Below are 18,052 nucleotides of genomic sequence, written 5' to 3'. Positions count from 1 at the left end.
GTAAAAATGTGTTGTGTTTCAGCACAAACTGTATGTAAGTAATGTTTACATAGTACAGATCGGGCATTCCTATACTTTGTTTTTTGATATATTTCAAAGATATGCAGTGACAAATTGTAGTATTTAAGGCTTTCCATGACTCACACAATTTGGGCTAAATTACAGTGACTGTGCAAAAACATGCTGTTTAATGATCGGTAGGAATAAGAGGGGTTTTGTGATTTGTGTCCTTGTAAGTTCATTCATTTGTATAATAAGGAGGGCACTTGTTGGATCATTGAGAGTTCTCCCTATATTGCAATATCTTATTTTATATCTTTATCTAATATCTGTATCTCAGACAGAGCTTTTGTGCAGTGGACTCATTCCCATGATGCTTTACAAGTGTTTCAATTTCAATGTGCACTTTTAAACTTTTACTGTTACACTTTGTGATGCCTTGACCCCCCTAACCATTACTGTCATATTTTTAAAATTAACTGGGGTTGCCATGGATACTTGTGAATCTTTTTTTTTACCTGTTCCTTATCAGCAAATAAAAAGTCATGTGGTGGCCATTAGTTGCTTTCATGTATTATTTTTGCACTCCTGAGGGGTTCAAAGAAGCTGTTATCTCCTTTAGTCACATAACAACAAATACACTAACACACATACAAACAGTACATACATTCATTGTTAAGCCCAATTAACCCTCTTTCTATTTACTTGTTATATTTCATAATATAAATGTCTGTGTGAAAGGTGATGTGGGCAGGAGTGCCCAGGACCAAGTGGGTAACCTCAAATAGGCCATTTATCTTTTTTAAATAAAATTATTGAACAGAAGAAATTAGTAGGGATGGCCTTCCAGGAGGAAATCCCCGTTTACTGAAGAGATGGTGGGTAGGTGTGCAAATGCACCCTGCCATCAGTGACTGAGCACACACTCTACATTTCAAATAATGCAGATGTACAGTACTGTGTACCATTCCTAATAAGCTCTTGAGACAACTAGACTTCCAGCCAGTCAAGCTCTGGTGTGTGAACTCAAATTGAAGTTAGAAGTCTTTTTCAAAGCCAATGTTTTCCAGATTATGGAGAAAACAGACAGCCATGTCACTGTTCTTGTTGTAGACACAGTCCTTTCCTGTGTTCTTTTAAACTGAATGATCATATTCCTAACACCATTGTTTCTAGTGAAAGGTCAAATGTCTATCTCAGAAAGGTTTGGTACAAAGCAAGAACCAGCCCCAGATGGGATGAGGGTCAATTAGATAGATAGATAGATACTTTATTAATCCCAAGGGGAAATTCACATAATCCAGCAGCAGTATACTGATACAAAGAAACAATATTAAATTAAATAGTAATAAAAATGAAAAAAAATTAAAATAAAATTAATGTTAGCATTTACTCCCCCGGGTGGAATTGAAGAGTCGCATAGTGTGGGGGAGGAACGATCTCTTTAGTCTGTCAGTGGAGCAGGACAGTGACAAAAGACTGTCACTGAAGCTACTCCTCTGTCTGGAGATGACACTGTTAAGTGGATGCAGTGGATTATTCATGATTGCCAGGAGTTTGCTTAATGCCCGTCGCTCTGCCACAGATGTTAAACTGTCCAACTTTACTCCTACAATAGAGCCTGCCTTCTTAACAAGTTTGTCCAGGCGTGAGGCGTCTTTCATCTTTATGCTGCCACCCCAGCACACCACCGTGTAGAAGAGGGCACTCGCCACAACTGTCTGGTAGAACATCTGCAGCATCTTACTGCAGATGTTGAAGGATGCCAACCTTCTCAGAAAGTATAGTCTACTCTGACCTTTCTTACATAGAGCATCAGTATTGGCAGTCCAGCCCAATTTGTCATCCAGCTGCACTCCCAGATATTTAAAGGTCTACACCCTCTGCACACAGTCACCTCTGATGATCACAGGGTCCATGAGGGGCCTGGGCCTCCTAAAATCCACCACCAGCTCCTTGGTTTTGCTGGTGTTAAGGTGTAAATGGTTTGAGTCGCACCATTTAACAAAGTCTTTGATTAACTTTCTGTACTCCTCCTCCTGCCCACACCTGATGCAGCCCACAATAGCAGTGTCATCAGCGAACTTTTGCACGTGGCAGGACTCCGAGTCATATTGGAAGTCTGATGTATATAGATTGAACAGGACCGGAGAAAGTACGAAGTCTTTTCAGCTCTCTGCTCACATGGGCTGCTGTAATTGTGGGTGGGGATGTCTCACCTATGCTGGTATCAGCAGAAGGATGGTTGGAGGATGCAGTACTCCGAGGTGAGAGTGGGTTACTGTGATCAAACCTATTAAAGAAGTTGTTCATTTGGTTTGCTCTCTCCACGTCTGTCTTGATGGCGGCACCTTGCTTCAAGCTGCAGCCAGTGATAATCTTCATCCCATCCCACACTTCCTTCATGCTGTTGTTCTGCAACTTCTGCTCCAGCTTTCTCCTGTACTGCTCTTTCGCCGCCCTGAGCTGGACTTGGAGTTCCTTCTGCATGCACTTGAGCTCATGCTGATCACCACCTTTAAAAGCCCTTTTCTTCTGGTTCAAAAGGCCCTTGATGTCACTTGTAACCCATGGCTTGTTGTTAGCATAGCAGCATACTGTTCTTACTGGAACTACAATGTCCATACAGAAGTTGATGTAATCAGTTGTGCATTCAACAGCCTCTTCAATGTTCTCACTATGTGACCCAAGCAATATATCTAATTGTAGGATACCCATGTTCATACTTCCATAGCCATAACCATAGTCACTCAAAGCAGGCCAATATAAATTTACAATACATGCTGCAGCATGCATGTAGTCTTCATTGCAAGGAAAATATTCAGAGTTCACAACAAAAAGCAGTCCATTCAGCATTTGACCAGCAGAAAGAGAGGATGACTTTCATCTGAAGAGTTCTTTTCTAGGTTTTCTAGCCTGTGGTTACACCTACCGCTGTATAAGTTAACTGAGATGCATGGCCATCGAAAGTAAGTTCTTCAGGACATTGTTCTGTGAGTCACTGGGGGAATGAAGTTATTGAGATGCAGTAGGCAAAAATGAAATGTGTTCAAGCTGCTTTTAGGATGTTTTTTTTTCAGTTGCCCGAAGAAACCTTTAATACCTAAAGACACATGTCTGCACAGTTCTGTCACAAGTGGGAAAGGCAAATAAATATTTTTGAACAGACCAAAGGATGGAAAGGACAAAAATTGTTGTCAAAACGTCTAGTCCAGACATTACTTTTATCACACCTTGACTGCTGTAACTCTCTCCTCTCAGGAATACCTGCATGTGCAACCAAGCTGTAGCAGATGATTCAAAACACAGTAGCACATATGGTGTTCAATCAGCTGAGACCGGTACATGTCATTCTTCTTTTCAGGTCACCCCTCTGGCTTCATGTAGCAACACATGTTATGTTCAGATCCTTGATGACTGCCTATAGAGTATTTAGTTGGTCAGCTCCTCCATATATGGAGACACTCCTGAAGTTCTAGGTCCTTCATGCCAAATCAGGTCTGGTAGTGAACAGCATCTGGTGATACCACCTCTGAGTGGCATTAAATCAAAATCCAGACTCTTTTTATGGGTAGCTCTTAGTTAGTGGAACAAGCTGCCCACCTCCATTCAAACTTCTGACTTCCTCATTGTGTATTAGAAGTATTTGGAGACTCATTTTCTGTCTAATTGATAATGACTTTGGTAGGTTCTTGTAACTAAAGACAGATTAACTAGACTTGTGTTGATCTTTTTGGTTTGAAGCTCTTGTGATGAACGATTTTGTAAACTTGTCCTATAACACTTGTTCCTGAACGCTCTTCAGACTGATGTTAATCTATTTTGTTGACCTCTTTTGTAAGTCACTTTAGGGAAAAATGTGTGCTAAGCAAAAAATGTAAATGTAAAACAAAACCAAATGTGAAATCCTAATACATTAATCAAAGATGAAGACAAAACATAGACAAGCATTCTAAGCCCAAAAGTCATTTTAATCTCATGCCTAACATGGTGACAGTTTTGTTTTTAGAAATCCAGGATCTACAGGACACAAGTTGAAGCAAAAATAGTGTCAAAAATTGCTAACATTTAGTGGTGCAACTTGTATTAATAACTCTAACATCATAACACTGAGCTCTCAAAATGGCATTGTGGTAATTCAAAACATGACTAGAAAATAAAATAACAAGTGTAAAAGTAGCGTGAAAGTAAAACTAAACTGTAATTTAAAAAACCTCTATTAAATATCAATCCCATAAAAAAGTGCTAATTCCAGAAAGAAATTCATAAAGTGTTGACATTCATAACATGTAGTGCTGCAATTGGTGACAATATATTTTAATTCCAAAGGCAGTGAGAATGCACTAAAATCTTTTGAGTTTCATTCCCTAAGTCTCCAGTCATTAAGCATGCAGATTCTTTTGACTTCTTGAACAAGAAATGGATTTGTCCTTCCTCTTTAACGCCTAAGGACAAAGATCTGGCCACCTCATTCAATCCTGCACCATAAAGATACAGTATTCTACACAGGAATGGCTTCCTCCAGCCAGCTACTGTATTTGATATTCATATCATTTGATTGCCATAGCTTCAAGATTTCTGAAGACTCCAATAAGACATCTCATGGTAGTAAATGTATTTCAAGCAGTTGTAAATACTATTGAATAGTTAATGCTGCATCCGTTGAAGTAATTTGTGGTAAAAAAAAAACTATTCCTTTTAAAAGGTTTGTTTGCGATTATGCAAGAAACATTTCAGTACTGTTAGCCCCAAGATTTAAATGGATGTATGTTTCCTCAGGTGCTTTTATGACTACAATCAGATGTCATTAAAGCTTTTAACAAATTAATCTGGAAAGGGTTGTGATCACTAAGCAATAGAATATCCCTCGAGAATGAAGTCAGAGAGAGACAGAACCTGTAATTAAGGAGCTGGCACTAGATAAGGATGGCCTAAACCTTTAAACTCAGTGGTGAGTTACAGTTAAGTAAAAGAATTAAATTCTACCAAATGACGCCTTAATGGAATTTTCTTGTATATTAGACAGATTTATTTTTTGGAATTCTGCATATATGAACTGAAAATGATTAAGTTATAATTTTATTGTTCCTTATTTAATTTGTTGATCTGTATTTAAAAGGAAAGAAATGAAAGGTTAATTGCACGCTGGGAGCATTTGGAATGTTGCTGGTATGATCTACAAACTGCAGAAGCCTTGAATAATCACAGGCTGTATCGACTCTGCTGGATGGAAGCAGAGTTTAAAAATGAATCAAGAGAAGGGTCGTGGTTTTATAAACAGGCATAAGTCAATACCTCGGAGACAATAATCTAGTAAACACTCCTAGGACATGAAACTAAAATTGTAATTCAAGTAATGTAAAGGAGGAGTCAAAAACTAAAATAATTTAATGTAACCAAAACCAAAATGTACGATGAAAGATATAATCAGTTTAAAAAAAGAATATGTTGCCAAAAATCAGATCGATATACACTAATGAGAACTCCAAATCTGTTTCTTTGTTTTATCCAAAAACTTGGACAACTAGAAAGTGCATAACGCCGATTTGTATTCCTTCAGCCTGATTATATTACACGCTGCACTCTTCCTGCTGACCTTACCTAGCAACAACACAGCCAGGTGAACAGTAACGTACCAAACTTTCAGGGCCTATAAAATAAACAACATGGTGCTATGACATTAATTAAAAATGCATTGAAACAAAAATTGTCTTGGCGTTCAAAACCTTTGTCACGCATGGGTGCTTGAGGATCACCATCAGACCAAGCAGGCAATACCACTCTGGGACAAGAGGGGGAGCTGTCGCTAACGGTTCTGTCTCTTCCTCTCTCAGTTCCTAAGAAGACACCTGGAGAAGGCATGTGAGTACACATAGAAAGCCCGCCCCTTCTGCTCCCTGTCGTTTAAAAGGAAGGAGGCATCATTTCTTGGGCCCAACCCCACAAGGACGGAACTCCTAAATATTTGACCTGCTCTTAACAGATGGTGTACTGTAAAAAATTGTCTCAAGAGGTGTAGAAATGAAACCAAAACCTACATTTTGGTTCACGTTTTATGCATTTCCATTGCACACTTGTTCAAGTTCACACATTAAATGGCATTAAACTATTCCCTGGGACTTTGTCAAGCTACTTAGGTGATTACACTATTTTAAATACTAAGGAATAGTTGCAAAAAAGGCAAACAAGATCCTGACACTGGCAACTGTGACACTTTTTGATGTAAAATGCTCAATGAGGACTGCTCACAGCTTCCCCCACCATCACTACCACAATTTCAGATAGTCATATCTGCTGTGATTGCGCCGTGTTAGGTGGTTGGCCCCAAACTTATTTAATTCATAAGTAGATCTGTAAGCAATTTACTAAATCATTCTTGGTCTTCATTAAATTAAAAGTCCTGCTGCTTGTTTTTTTAATTTAATTTGACTGGAACTGTGTGTGAAATCAGCTGTTTATTTTTATTATTTTTTGTAAGTGGGTACTACACTCTGTGCAAAACATCCATCCATCCATTGATTTAGTAAAACTGCTTCATCTTTACTTAAGGGCTAGAGGATCCAATCCTGGCAGCACTAGGCAAACACATAAAGTCACTTTAGGTGAGATGCTAGTCCATTGCATTAGATACTGATGCATTTCTTCAGCCTTACTCACATGAGGCCAGTTTGAGGCAGCAGTCAACCTGACCAGCATACCTAGGAGATTAGGGAGGTAAAACCAGTGTACTTGAAGGAAAGGCACTTGGACATGGGGTAAACATGCTATCTCCATGCAGATTGGGTTCAAATCAAGGACTCTCTAATCACTGTGTCACTCTATGTAATGGTAATTTTCTTACTTGCTTAATTAATCATTATGTGGGAAAATACCAAGAAAAAGGAACTCATCTTGTGATGGCCTGTTGAAAACACTCCATCCTGGGCAATTCCAGAGTGGCAGTTGAATTGATAGTATGTCTGTGACTTTAGGGAGAAAACCAAAGTCCACTGAAACACACCATTTTGGAAATAAGAGATAGCATTACAAACATTTGGAAGTTTTCCAGCCCAGAATTAATTTTGGAACTCAAGCTCTGTCAGATGCCAGAGCCACTCGCCATGCCATTGAGTGTTACTTATAGTTTATACAGGCACCAGTACAGTATATCCCTCCATTCATTATCTTAACCTGCTTTGTACAGGAAACTGATCCCTATAACATTCATTGGAAGGTAGACAGCAGTCCTTAATGGTATGCTGGTTCATCACAGGGCACACACACAATTGCCATGATCTATCTTATAGGCAGAAATTAAGACATCATTCTTATCTTTGGGATTATGCAGGAATTTGGAAGTCTTAGAAATAGCTCATATGCAAACTTCACTACAGAAAGTTTTCAGGCTGGAACTGGAAGCTTTGGGGCAGCACTAATCGTTGCACCAATGTGCCACTGTTCTAACCAAGGCAAGTAAAATAATAGAAAAAAACTGAGAAATATTAAATATTGCAGGTGTATATTTTTCAACATTTGCCTTTATTTTTAGCAAAGGGCTCCTTCTGTGCACATATCTTTTCCTCCTATGATATTTGCTCAAATAGATTTGAAGGGTGTTTGTTTCTCAGTTATACATAAATTTCAGAATAATGGAAACCTGAAAAATTAATATGGTGGTGCAGCAGATACTATTACCTCATGATATTACTTGAATCCCAGTATGGTTCACAAAGGGTTCCTTTGTGTGTGGAGTCTGCATGTTTCCTCTGTATTCATATTTTTTTTTCCTGTACTTCACACTAGGAAGCAAGTGAGATTGTACCAAAGATGAACTGCTAGTTTCATTTGTGTCCAATTACTGCTGGGATAACTTCAGACTTCCTACAAGCTGAAGAAGGACAAAGGGAAGTCAGAAAAAGAAGAATGAGTTAATTCTGCAACTGCCTGAAAGTTTAATGACAGTTTATTAAAAAAAAAAAATTGATCCATTTTCCAAACCTGCTTTTACTATAAAGGGGTGGTGTAAGGCATGAAGCAGCTTCAGTCAGGATGGCAGTACAGCAGTGCATAGTCACTCACACAGGTTCAATGTCAACTCGCTAACTTACAGAATATGAGATGTGGAATGAAATCACAGAACTTGGAGTAAACCCAGCCCTGCAAGCAGGTCGTCCAACTTGCAGGGAAAACTTGGGGATTGGTGACAGAATTGGCACTCCAGCCACTGTAAGAACCTTACACTGTTCCAGGGTGGTGCTGAGCTGTCGCCCATTGCACTCAGGACCCAATCCAGGTGGTATGGTGGGTGCGGCCACGTTCTATCAGTGCATACTCCCAATCTCTCTCTTCATGAACATATACAATATATATACTCCACACTGATAGGGAAAGGAATTGAACCTGGGTCCCTGTAGGTGTGAGGTACCAGTGATCATCTCTATTGCCATTTCCACTGGGGTTTCAGTGACTGACATGAGAGTTATGCCTTCTGATACAAACTGTCTTATCCAGTATGGGTGAAGGATCAGGCTGTCCTTCTGTTGCAAGAGCTTGATAAAATAAACTCATGACCAGCCATTCAAATTCAGGCCTTTCAAATCATTCTATACTGCTATGTGTTGAGAGCAGCAGTGACTTTCTTTCTCACTATTTCTCTGCTTTGCTTAGATTTATACTGGATTTACATCACACAAGATGGCCAGGTGGACTCTAGCATGCCCAGTTTTATTATATTAGTCACCATTATGCAGTGTAGTGCCCTTATTTCTCCTCTCAAAGGTAGGCTAACATAGCCTCTTTTTTATCTATGTTTATTTATTTATTTTATATATATATATATATATATATATATATATATATATATATATATATATATGTGAGTGCCCAGGACTCATTGTACAGTTCTCAGTGCATAACTTCTGGACGCCTACACACAGTAGCAGTCATCAAGGCAAGATAGAAAACTAAATAAAAAAAAATGCAGAATTTGATCTTTATTTTATTTTATTTTTTTGTATCCTGACAACAGTCACTAAATCTCTCCTCTCTTCCTACTGCTCCAGGCTGCTGCCACCCCCTCTCTGCCCACACTTCTCTTCAAAAAACTGGACCTACATGTTCAAGCATTACATGTGTGTGAATGTTTCGAGTCACAGAATGACTTAAAGTCCCAATATAGGTCTTGGGTGAGGTAATATAACTGTGTGGGGTATTTAGGGCAGGGGCCACTTTCATCTCCTGAGCATCCTCTTTTCAATCCCCTCACCTCCCCCTCCATCATTACTAGTTGGCTGGCAGGCTGACCAAGGTTAAAGGTTGGCACATTGTCCAATCCATTCTTCCTCCTACTTATCCACTTTGAGCACTGAAAAGCTGAACATTTAAGTTATGTACACAAAATACACACACAAAAAAGGTCCTGTAACATGTGCCAGCCCACCCACTAGCACGCACACCCACGCACGTACAGTACACATGCACCCCGTGCGCTAGAGCAAGGAGCCAAGCACTGACTCAGAGAGTAGCAGCTCCGGGTGTGTGTCTCACTGCCTGCCTCTGCTGCCTTCCTGCCTGCCTGCTCTTTCTGCTCCACTCTGCTCTCTTTTATTTCTTTCCTCCTCACTCCCCCTTCTCTCTCTCTCTGTCCTCTCTCTTTGTCCGTCTGTTTCAGAACAACTTGCCCAAATCCATTTGCTTCAATGTAGAGATGACACATTATTTCCTTTTCTTTCTCCCTCTCATTCTCTGTCTCTCTTTAGTCTGTTCCTCCCACCCATTTCTCTTTCTCTCGCTCTCTCTCTCCCTCTCTAACTATCATTCTTGCTTCTCCTGATTTGCATAGAGGATATGAGCACTTTTGTATTTAGAACTGCAACAGTTCCTCTTAAAACCAAAAAAGAGAGAGCAACAAGAGAAAAAAGAAAAAAAAGCAGCACTGAACAACTGGCTAGCAGCACTCGCTGCAATCGTTTCAGGACACATACAGGTGCAGCCATCGCTCTACTTTACACCCTCCAGGTCTGCACACCCTGGGCTGGGATGTTGGGGTCTTAGCATTGAAGTACAGCGAATGCTGTACAGGATGATGGTAAGTGATGCTTTCTTCTACAAGAAGGGAAAACACCTGGGCACCCCTCATTTCAGGAGCTGAGGTTCAGACCCATCTTTCTGACTTTTTTTAACAGGAGAGCTGGCAGAACTAGAACAACAGGATTGAATTCTGAACTTACTCTCTACTTAGAGCAGCAGTCTACATACTGAATCCTCCTGTGAGTATTTTACTTTGTCTCAATTGTGGTTTTATCATTGAATCTCAGCATGGCTTGCTTGGCTTATCTAAAATATGTACAGAATCCTGGGTTTTAGACTCATCCTACTCATTGTCGGCAAGAAATCTGGCTTTTTTTCCCCTTGACAAGGTATGCTGGTTTCTCTGCACATCAGAAACTATGGTCACTCTAAATTGATCACTATTGGGAGTGTGTCTGTGTGTGTGTATGTGTTTGTGTATGATTCAGTGTCCTGTGATGGACTGGCATCCCATACAGGCAAAGCTGGTCAATCCATTAGGTGGCATAGGCAGCAGCCTAGGGTGCTATCATCTGAGGGGTGGCATTTACAAAAGTTAAGGGGCACACTCTCTCCAGACACAGAGGAGGACCCGTAGCCAACCCACCCCCGGATTATTGAACTCTGATGATACTGAGTGGGTGATATTACTCGGACCATTCCATTTATGAAATCAAAAGTAAGTACGCTCCATATACCAAGGGGTGCACACCCCTTATACTCTGTAGTTTACACACAACGGGGAACTGTTTTGTGCTGCTGAATTGGCTCATGCTCTAGACAGCTAGGGGGGCAAACTCTGAAGGGTGACATCCATCCAGGCTGCCTAGGGCTCCAAATGGGCCTCGATTTGAATACAGTACTGCCAGAACTGTTTCCAGCCCCTGTGACCCTGAACTTCATTGTGCGGACAGGACAAAAGATGGATGGAAAATGCAAATGAAATGATCTAAAATGTTTGCTCTTAACTGGGTTGTATCTTGTGCTATCAGAAGTCCTTAGTGTCCCACAAGAAAGATGTAGTTAGTGTGAATATAACTTGGGCTTGCTCTTCTTTTCCTAGTTAATTGGCCACATTTTACTGCTCTTCCTTCATCTAGACTGTGGTGATTGTGGAGTACATTACAGCTACTATATTGTCCCTCCAATAAGTTTCAGCAATATAATATTCAATTTCCCACCCATCTATCCACCATTTGGAACAAACTTCTTCTATTACAGGGCTGAATATAACAAAGGAGTGACTGAGCAAGTCCTGGACAGGGTGTCTGTCCATCTGAGGGCATGCACACATTTGATCATACTGTACCAATTTAGAGTCAGCAGTCAGTCTCATAGGTATGTCTTTGGGACTTGGAGAAAAGCCCACAAATCTCTGGGGAGCACATAGAAACTCCAAATAGGCAGGGATTGGAACCCAGTTCCCAGGAGCTCCCCTCCTAAATGTTTATTAATTGAAAATGCAGTTGGACTGTTCTTGCTATGATTTTATAATTTCCTTTACTTTTTTAACTAGATACATCAGAAATAAAATACACAGTTAATCCAGTTCAGGGTCAAATGGGATGGCATTTATCCTGGTTACATTGGGTGCAAAGCAGGGAAACCACCCTTAAGCAGCGCTCCAATCCATAGCAAACCCAGACCTAGATGAGGCCAGTTTAGATCTGTCATCCAAACTCATATGCAGGACTTTGGGAACTAGGAGAAAAACAGAGTGCAGAGGAAAAAAACAATGCAGAAATGAGAAGAGCATTCAGACCAAACAGATACAGTGTCATGGCTGGGATTTGAATCCAGGACTGACCACTGCTCTGCTGTGCCAAGGCTCAGTATAATAAAATTAAAATTAGAAGCACGCATATTACTTACTAATATTACCATGTTAGAAAGTGTGAAGTACATTCAAGTTACAGACTGATAAGTTCAGTTATAAACTTTTTCTTATTTCATTACAAAATAAAATAAAGAGCAGTGGACTTTTCAGGGGAAGTGTGCTTTATAAAAATAAATAGAACTGAAGTGAATGAATGGAATTCATTAAAAGAGAAGGCTTAGGTAGAATTTGAAATTTGTTCCAGTTATTATGTGGAGTGAACTGAAAGAATGAAAAACCAGTATGAGATTTAGGGAAGTTAGATGTAAAAAAAAAACTTTCCTGAACATAGGCTTAAAAATGTCTACTGGAAATGATTAGGAGTTTTTACATAAGCCATTGGGTGGTTATGTCCTATTTTGTTTCAAGCCATCACAGACTCAGAAAAGGTTACCTTCATTTCTATCAGCTAAACCAACACTTTCATTTTTGATAAGACAGCAAAAGGGAATGTTTGATGATGTTGTTACTCATTAGCATATTGAGTGTCTCTGTTAGAAATATACAGAAAATGGCAACATCTTGTAAACCACAGAAGATTCTATCAGTTTGCTTTAACCTGCTTATCTAGTTCAAGGTCTTGGGGAAATTACAGCAATAAGGCAGAAATCCACCATGGGTGAGATAATGGCACACGCTCACACCATTTAAATTTGAGATGGCAGTCAAATTGTGTTTGAACTGTGGGGCAAAACTGTAGAATATCTTTAAATTCAAAGGCAAAATGCAAGCACCTGGCCTCAGATGTTTTTGTGTTGTATGGTCCTCCTTTTCTCGTATGGGACTCCTACATGCTCATCTTGTTTGGCAATCATTTTACATGGTGTGAAACACACAAACACACAAGACAGGCCAGAGTTCAAATAAAGGATGTTTTATTACAGACCTTGTAAAAACAAGCACAAAACCAGTTGTCTCTTCTCTTTCTCTTTCATCTCCTCTCCTCTCTCTATCACTCTGTTCTCCTCCAGTCAAGTGTTGCCTTCCTTCTTCCTAGGTCCAACTCACCTGGACAAGGCAACATGGTCCCTTTTATTGAGGACCCGGAAGTTCTTCTGGTGCCAGGGCTTTTGCCCATTTGAAGTGCTTCCAAGTCATATGGAAGTTCCCAATGACAGGGAGTTTAACTCCCTGCAGCTTCCTCTTGAGGCACCCATGAACCCCAGCACTGGAATACATTTCCCAGCATGCCCTACTGGTTTCCAACCAGGCACAGATATCCTTGGCCGCTGCCATGTAGCATCCTGGGGGAATAAACAGTCCTCAGTAACAGTTCTTCCCTATCCTATATTCCCAGTCAGGGATAGTACTCCAAATATATCCAGCCAGGCTTCCTGTCCGGGTAAGGAATCTTCTTCTGCTCTTTCTGGGATATCCTCCCACCAACTGGAGAGTCTCATTCGGGTACGGCAACTTTCTTTATCTTGGCTGTGATGCTTGTCTGTCCAATTGGGACATCTCGTCAGGGTAAGGAACCTTCCCCTCTCCTCATCCTGTGTAGTACTTACAATGGAAAGTGGGCAAGGAGGGAACAAGATGGAAGAAACAGGTGAGTCAACCTGATTTTTTCATCTGCACCTTACAGTGGTGTGAAAAACTATTCGCCCCCTTCCTGATTTCTTATTCTTTTGCATGTTTGTCACACAAAATGTTTCTGATCATCAAACACATTTAACCATTAGTCAAATATAACACAAGTAAACACAAAATGCAGTTTTTAAATGATGGTTTTTATTATTTAGGGAGAAAAAAAAATCCAAACCTACATGGCCCTGTGTGAAAAATTAATTGCCCCCTGAACCTAATAACTGGTTGGGCCACCCTTAGCAGCAATAACTGCAATCAAGCATTTGCGATAACTTGCAATGAGTCTTTTACAGCGCTCTGGAGGAATTTTGGCCCACTCATCTTTGCAGAATTGTTGGAATTCAGCTTTATTTGAGGGTTTTCTAGCATGAACCGCCTTTTTAAGGTCATGCCATAGCATCTCAATTGGATTCAGGTCAGGACTTTGACTAGGCCACTCCAAAGTCTTCATTTTGTTTTTCTTCAGCCATTCAGAGGTGGATTTGCTGGTGTGTTTTGGGTCATTGTCCTGTTGCAGCACCCAAGATCGCTTCAGCTTGAGTTGACGAACAGATGGCCAGACATTCTCCTTCAGGATTTTTTGGTAGACAGTAGAATTCATGGTTCCATCTATTACAGCAAGCCTTCCAGGTCCTGAAGCAGCAAAACAACCCCAGACCATCACACTACCACCACCATATTTTACTGTTGGTATGATGTTCTTTTTCTGAAATGCTGTGTTCCTTTTACGCCAGATGTAACGGGACATTTGCCTTCAAAAAGTTCAACTTTTGTCTCATCAGTCCACAAGGTATTTTCCCAAAAGTCTTGGCAATCATTGAGATGTTTCTTAGGAAAATTGAGACGAGCCCTAATGTTCTTTTTGTTTAACAGTGGTTTGCGTTTTGGAAATCTACCATGCAGGCCGTTTTTGCCCAGTCTCTTTCTTATGGTGGAGTCGTGAACACTGACCTTAATTGAGGCAAGTGAGGCCTGCAGTTCTTTAGATGTTGTCCTGGGGTCTTTTGTGACCTCTCGGATGAGTCGTCTCTGCGCTCTTGGGGTAATTTTGGTCGGCCGGCCACTCCTAGGAAGGTTCACCACTGTTCCATGTTTTTGCCATTTGTGGATAATGGCTCTCACTGTGGTTCGCTGGAGTCCCAAAGCTTTAGAAATGGCTTTATAACCTTTACCAGACTGATAGATCTCAATTACTTCTGTTCTCATTTGTTCCTGAATTTCTTTGGATCTTGGCATGATGTCTAGCTTTTGAGGTGCTTTTGGTCTACTTCTCTGTGTCAGGCAGCTCCTATTTAAGTGATTTCTTGATTGAAACAGGTGTGGCAGTAATCAGGCCTGGGGGTGGCTACGGAAATTGAACTCAGGTGTGATACACCACAGTTAGGTTATTTTTAACAAGGGGCAATTACTTTTTCACACAGGGCCATGTAGGTTTGGATTTTTTCTCCCTAAATAATAAAAACCATCATTTAAAAACTGCATTTTGAGTTTACTTGTGTTATATTTGACTAATGGTTAAATGTGTTTGATGATCAGAAACATTTTGTGTGACAAACATGCAAAAGAATAAGAAATCAGGAAGGGGGCAAATAGTTTTTCACACCGCTGTATATCATTTGCTCTACTTAAAAAGGTCTTCATTATTTGTTGTAGCAGACAAGGCAACATTCTTTCATGTCTGCTCTCTGGAATCATGCTATCATTATGTTCGTGCTCACACTGTCATGAATATTATGATGTCTGGATACCGGTGCACTTCCCTAATGGCAGTGTTCAGTCAGTGGGGTCAAAGCAGCAGGATAGTGCTCTATTGGAATGAAAGAGTGTTTCTTTCCTCTTGCACTTGTGGTTTACATTGGTGGATAGAAAAATGTAAATGTGATTGTGAGAGAACAGGTACACGGAAGATAGCCAAGGAAAGAATTGAACCACAGCCTAGAAGCTCTGAATGTGACTTTAATTTTAAAGCAATTGGTGTCAAAGTTGGTAAACTGCTCTAAGGCAGGCCTATGCTGCTCAAAATGCCGCACTGTAAACCTCAGGCCATCCTGACAGCATTCTCAGTTACCCCACGTGGGAGAGCTGCTGAAATCTGCACCAATTTAGCATTCACAACAGCTATGGCTCCATTAATTTTTAGAGATTAAAAAAGGGAGCTTTCCATTCTTGGTGTTATCTGTGCTGCTTCTCTGCCCATGAAATTTCCATTGTTATGTTCTTTGGTTAGAAGAGTGCAATGTGATGGTGGAGTGGTGCATCAAAGCACTAAGAGACTGGGTTCAAATCCTGGTCTGCTGCAATTGGTAAATTTCTGTTCTGTTTTTTCAGTTTTTTTTCCCCAGATGCTTTGACTTTTTTCCCCCAGATTACCAAAACATACATGTTAGGCTCATTGGTGATTTTTGAATTCCTGTCTTTGGACTGATGCTGCCATGCGATACTTTCACCTACTCAAGATCCTGAATTGGAATAAGTGGGATTAGAACTGTATTTCTAGATAAAAAAATAATTCAGGCACTCATTGAGTGTGGTCTGTTTGTAATTAACATTTAATTGTGATCTGTACAAATTCCCTATATTTTGTATTTATAGGTAATCAGTAACACAAACTCCTTTTTGAGATGCTCTTCTTAAGGCTGAATTACACTTGTTTTAGTGGACAGTTGAGTAAGAGAAACAGCCATCACCTTAAGACGACATAATCTTTTACATTTTTCGGATCCTAAAACTGATTGGCTCTGGAACTGCCTGTTTGTCACAATCTTTTAGAAATCTTGTACAGTAATTCTGGAGTTCAAAGTGTTTATATAGCTCCCACCACTATAACAAGGCAACATGAAACAACATAATATAAAACAAGACAAGACAAGGCAAGACGACATGAGACAAGACAAGACAAGATAAAAACAAGATAAAGTGTATATGTTGATTACTGTGCCAGTTTAGTAACCCATATTGCATGAACAATAATGTAGGTAATAATAAAGAGAGCAAAAATACAAACAAATATACTTTATGGCAGCTATAATAATGGCAGTTAAAAATACCTAGAAGCTGCATGATTTTGCATTGAAGTTGTTTTGATTTCTTCTCAGATAATTACTATTTTGTGCACCCATACATAGTTACAGGAAGAAGTTCTTGGCTCTGCTGAAAGTGAGTTGTTTGCTCGCTTTCCATTAGTTCACATGTGTTTTCCCTTAGGAGTCTGCTTTAGTTATTTAATCCAAACACCTGCTATGAGGTCTGACCAAGGATGGTTGCTTCTGAAGTAAGATCCAGTTGGACGTGATCAAGACCAGAATAAGACGAATTCCAAAATGCATTGATTTTACTTTATTCTTACTTCTTGTGTGGCACAATGGTTAGTGCTTCTGCCTCATGCAGCCCTATGTCAAGTTTATATATTTTTCTGTATCTGCATTGCTTTTTTTCAAGGCAGTTGGGTTTTTCTTCCATATACCCAAAATATTAATGAAAGCCCAACTGCTAATTCTAAAGTGACCAAGGGTGAGTGATGGTGGGCATGTAAATGAGCTGTGATGAACTGGCACCTTGTCTAGAGTTAGTTCCTGCCTTCTGTTTAATGCTTTTGAGTCCACACAACTCTGAATTGGACTAAATGGGTTCAAAAATGTTATGTTATTTTAAGATTGATTGATTAATATATCTGAATCATTATGTACAGTATATTTTTATCACAGTTTACCATATTAGATACAGTTCTTTACAATAAAGTGCTACTTTCCATTTTATTTTTTTTTTTATTCTAAACAAGTCACAAAAATCCTATTTAATTTATTAACAACCCAGAAGTTAGTTGCATAATATGGCTTTGTATAATGTAACAGATTCAAATGTTTCAAATTAATTAAATATTCAAATTAATTTGGCTGCAAATTTTCAGCATTTTAAAATGGTAATAACAATAGCAACATACTCTGAATAATAGATCTAAACTGGCAGCTTTTGTATATTGGCTGTAGTGGGATAAAGTTTGTTTTTAATAATATGTCCTTTATTAGTCATGTTACAACAGGCCACATTAAAAGTAAGCAAATGTCTTCCAGAAGAGGCATACTGGGATCTGATCTGATGGCAGATCTGGTATTATGTGTGCCAGGAAGTGGTTTGTGGCCAGATGGCCTGCGTAGTTGAAAGGCACTTAGGCAAAAGAAGTTTATGTGGAGCTTCTATTGGCCCATCAGAGAACAAGTGTGTAGCAAAGATTTTACCAGATTAGATCTTGGCAACGTAAACACTCAGAGTCATTTCAGTGACATCAAAAGAACTGGAGATCAAGACAGAGATTAAAAAGTACCAGAAGGACATGTTGATGCTCACAAGCCCTCTACTGGTTCTGTGGATTTAGAGTTTGAACCATTTGACCAAACAGTCATCTCAATGCAACTTCAAGTGGTAGAGGGTATAAAAATAATTCTTATTTGTATGTATTTACCCTTTACTGGAAATATAATGTGTGGTCCTTAAATGGGACAAAGCTACTGACTCTGTGGTGCTATTGTCTTCATTGCTTACATT

At 39.7% G+C, this 18,052-nt stretch overlaps 1 protein-coding gene across 1 annotated transcript in view; it reads left to right on the top strand.

Moving 5' to 3' along the window:
• The first annotated feature begins 9,502 nt into the window (after positions 1-9,502).
• The window catches only part of LOC120514611, a 37,857-nt gene continuing 29,307 nt past the window's right edge, over positions 9,503-18,052 (top strand). The window contains exons 1-2 of the mRNA XM_039735091.1: positions 9,503-10,066; positions 10,164-10,247. The gene's annotated coding sequence lies outside the window, so the exon portion shown is untranslated. The remainder of the gene's footprint in view (positions 10,067-10,163; positions 10,248-18,052) is intronic.

The sequence above is a fragment of the Polypterus senegalus genome, chromosome 14 (genome assembly GCF_016835505.1).
Source record: "Polypterus senegalus isolate Bchr_013 chromosome 14, ASM1683550v1, whole genome shotgun sequence".
Taxonomy (NCBI): domain Eukaryota; kingdom Metazoa; phylum Chordata; class Cladistia; order Polypteriformes; family Polypteridae; genus Polypterus; species Polypterus senegalus.
This window is presented reverse-complemented; position numbering and strand designations above follow the sequence as displayed.